Source organism: Cervus elaphus, chromosome 11 (assembly GCF_910594005.1).
Source record: "Cervus elaphus chromosome 11, mCerEla1.1, whole genome shotgun sequence".
In the NCBI taxonomy this organism is placed as follows: Eukaryota; Metazoa; Chordata; class Mammalia; order Artiodactyla; family Cervidae; genus Cervus; species Cervus elaphus.
The window spans coordinates 7,205,677-7,209,788 of record NC_057825.1 but is presented as its reverse complement, the minus strand read 5'-3'; the positions used below and the strand labels follow the sequence as shown (position 1 = coordinate 7,209,788).

Sequence of the window (4,112 nt, the reverse complement as noted above, 5' to 3'; positions counted from 1 at the left end):
TTCGGGGTTGCGGGGGGGCGGGGTAATATTTCCAGGGGCGAGAGCTGGTCTTTCCCCTTCCACTCCCTTTTCTGCTTTGTTCTCAGCCTAGCTTCGTCTCTGCCTCTACACGTCTCTCCGTCTCTGTCTCTCCCCCAGTCTCCAGCCTGTAGGTGAGGACCTGCTCCCCTCCCACGCCAAGTCCAGCTCCTCTCTTGCTCCCTCGGCCTCCAAAGGCGCCTCTGGGCAGCACCGGCCTCCTCCCCTCCCCATCGCAGCCCAGAGTCTGCAGCTGGGGCCGGGGTTGGGGCGGGGTGTGTGTGGAGAGGGTGCATTTCCCCCCATCCCACCCCACCGCTGTCTCAGGAGGGGCAGGGGGCTCCAGCCCCTCCGGCTTCCTGCTCCCGCCTGGCTGGCGGAGATGAGAGCCGGGTGCAGAGCTGGGAGTCAAGCAGCCACACACAGAACAAACAGAATTTTTTTTTGCAACTAGAGGGGGAAGCACAGAGCTAAAAATAAAACGAAAAGATCAGTATCTGTCAGTCTGACAGCTGATTGGCTGCTCGGAGATGCATATAATTACCAGCAACTGGCGCTGGGTAGGCAAAGCCGGGAGAAACTGCTGAGACGAGGTTAGGATTTAACCTTTAAATTCTGGAGCCACCGAAAGCCGAGGGGAGGACGCCGGGCGTCGGGGCTACTGAGGCTGGGGGTGGGCAGTGGGCGGTGGGCGGCCGAGTCCTGGGCAGGTCCCGGGGGGCTCCCCCAGGAAGGCCGTGGGAGCCCTCCGCCCTGGCCGCCTCCCCCATCGGACTGGGAGTGCGTTTGATTGGGCAAGCCAGGAGGCAGTGGTCCTTCACCCCGCCCAGCTGGGGGTGGTGTCTTCCGGGAAGTCAGGGTCTCACCCTCCGGTGTTTGTGGGGGGTGGGGGGTGGGGTCCTGCCTAGGTCTCTGGGCTCCTCCCATTCTGGCCTCCCACGTAGGTTCACCCCATCTCGACCCACATTCCTCCGCCTTCCCCAGCCTGGTGTTGATTTGCAAGCCCATCCTGGCTCCCTTCCTTCCATCACCCCCTGTCACCCGTGTTCCTGGCTGTTTCCTGCCCCGCCTGGGGAGGGCATCTGGGCACTCCAGGCTTGTCCTAGGACCCCAGAGATGCACAGAAAGAGCAGGACTGGAGGGATGTTGTGGTCTCCCCGAGCCTCAGTTTCTTCATCTGTAAAATGGGAGTGATGATCACAGGCAGATGCTAGGGATGCTCAGGGCCCAGTCTTGCATCTTGATTTTCTCACCTGAGCCAGAAGACTGGCCATGTGGGCTCTAGTCCCAACTAGGAATTGTCTTTTTCTCTCTTCTACTTGTCTATCCCTCTGTGAATTGGGAGTAAGAGTTCTTCCCCTCTGTCCTCTGGGATCTGAGGGAGGAGAGTGCCAAGTGACATAGTATAGGTGACAGAGCTCAGCAAACCGTACTGTCGGGGCAGGTGGGTGAGAACTTTTTGTAGCTTCTAGAACCCACCACTTTTTTCCTTCCAGGCCTTTGCCTGGGTGTGGCCTTCCTTTCCGTACCACCTCCTCCGGGAAGCCCTCCTTGATGTTCCAGCTGGTCTTCTCTTGCAGCTCTGGGTGTCTCCCCTGAAGTCAGGCCCTGATTATCTGGATCTGTGAGCCCTGTGGGGGCAGGAACCACATGCCTGGCAAGCGCCTGGGCCAGAGACCCTTGAGAAGACAGATACCAGATCCCTGATGCAGGAGGAAGAGGAGAAGCCAGCTTGGGCCACACTGCCCAGGCTTCCGGCAAGCAGTGGCCTTCGATGGTGGGCGTCTCTGTACCTGCTGGGCACTGACCTTTCCCTGTGCTGGGTGGAGCGGCTGCCGCTGGATGCTAGGCCCTAGAAAGCCCAGACTGACTACAGGAGACCCTGCTGGTGCTCCTATCAATGATGAGGTGCAAAGGGCAGGTTGGGGAGGCAGGAGAAGGGGTCGCCCAGCTGTTCCTGCCCATCCTCAACACTGTAAAGCCATTGTATCGTTGTTGTTTAGTCACTCAGTCGTGTCCGACTCTTGGCGACCCCATGGATTGCAGCGCACCAGGCTTCCCTGTCCTTCATCTCCCGGAGTTCGCTCAGACTCATGTCCATTGAGTTGATGATGCCATCCGACCATCTCATTGAGTCCCCAGAGTACCTCGTTGGAGGCAGTGCTGTTGTTATCCACATTTTGCAAATGAGCAAACTGCGGCCACATGGCTAGTGAGGGCAGAGCCTGGACGTACCCCGTACCTCTTCTCCCGCGGTCAAGCCCAATGGCCCCCCGCCTCTCTGAGAAGGATGACAGAGAGGTGCTGGAAACGGAGATGTTTCTGGAGCAACTGCTCTGAGACCTTCTAGGCAGACACATTGTCACGGAGAGTCTTGAGAACGCTTTTTTTGTGTGGTGTGCAAAGGAATTCGCCTTTGGTGTCTCTGAGAGATCGTCGGGAAGATTTAAACTGCTTTGCAATGATTTGGGGATGTCAGGCTGATATTGCTTTTGAACATAACATCGTGACAAGACTGGGCCCCAAGGCAGCCCAGTTTTATTCAGGTTACGGTAATAATAGTCGCCACAGCAGCAACTAAAGCCATTTTCACGGACTGAGCGCGCACCATGGGCTCAGTGCCGGGCTCAGCCTTGACTTGGATGCACACTCTGCCCCCTCACCACCAGCTTGAGAGAGGGTTGACTTTCATCCTCGGATTATTCCCTTGTAGCTGATACCTAAACTTGTTTGTCTCCACACTCACTGTCTCCCCTGTGAGGCAGTGAGCTTGGTGAAGGCCCCAGTCTGGTCTCTCCCATTCATTGCTGAGTCCCCAGTACCCAGCACCAGTTCCTTAAGGAGCAGCTGGACAATAAAGCTTGGCTGGGCACATTTCAGATGAAGAGACTGAGGGTCAGAGAGGTCACACAGCTTGCCAGGAGGGAATCCTAGGTTTCTGTGGCCTGAGAGCCCAGAGTCTAATCACCAACTCAAATGAGCTTGAAAGACTCTCTTAAAAACCCGCTACCTCAAGAAAGCCACAGAGCATGAGTTCCCCCCCCCTCACCCCCCTGCCCTCTGGTCTCCGCTCTTGTACTAAAACTCAAGAGGCTTCTGACTTGAATCTGTCCCCTGCATCTGTTGCTTGCTTCCCAGGGAACTGGATGGAAGGTGGCCTGAGTTACCTCAGGCTTGGGGAAGCTGTATTCTGCTGGAATTGCCCAGTGTTTTGGGTGGGACATGATTCAGATTTTCCTCCCTTGTCACACTGGTTCTCACTCGAGAGTTCTTTGAAGTGGAGATGACTTTACTATGTGATTCTCGGCCTAGTTAATTCATAGGTGCACTTGATCTTTGCTGCTCCTCTCTGGGATGGGGCCCCTAGTTCTGAGTGGTTTAAGTTCCTCAGGGAGGCCAGGGGTTATAAATCCAAGACCCTCTTGGTTAAGAGCTCGATTCTGTCACTGAATGATCCTGGGAACCTCATTTGACCTCTCTGAGCCTTGACTTACTCTTTTGTAAAAAGGAGACATGCGTGCAGAATATCTATCTTGAATGCTGGCTGTTGGTGGGGGAAAAAGAGGTCAAGTTTTCTTTACTTTTATTTATTTTGGGGCTGCACTGCACTGCATGTGGGATCCTACTTCCCTGACCTGGGATCAAACCTGCACCCCCTGCATTGGAAGCACAGAGTCTTAACCACTGGACCACCAGGGAAGTCCCAAGTTTTCTCTTTTGCAAAAAAAATCACATTCTCCACAAGTTGTATACAATGTTTATCCTTGTACTTTAAGAAACGTGAATGTAGGGCTTCCCAGGTGGTTAAGAATGTGCTGCCAATGCACCGGACATGGGTTCCATCCCTGGTCCGGGAAGATCCCACATACCTCAGGGTAACTAAGCCGTGAGGCAGAACTACTGAAGCGGGTGCACTCTGGAGCCCCGTGCTCTGAAACAAGAGAAGCCAACGCAAGGAGACGCCTGAGCACCGAAACTAGTGAGTTTCGCCACAACTAGAGAAAGCCCTTGTGCAGCAACCAAGACCCAGCACAGCAAAAACAGAGAAATAAAATTTAGGGGGAAAAAAAGAAATGTTAGTTTTAAAAAAATCT

At 54.7% G+C, this 4,112-nt stretch overlaps 1 long non-coding RNA gene across 1 annotated transcript; it reads left to right on the top strand.

Annotated features, from left to right (window-relative positions):
• The first annotated feature begins 458 nt into the window (after positions 1 to 458).
• On the top strand, positions 459 to 3,118 carry LOC122703458. Its single transcript, XR_006343493.1, has 2 exons — positions 459 to 611; positions 1,515 to 3,118. It is a non-coding gene; the product is annotated as an uncharacterized LOC122703458 (long non-coding RNA).
• The last annotated feature ends 994 nt before the right edge of the window (positions 3,119 to 4,112 follow it).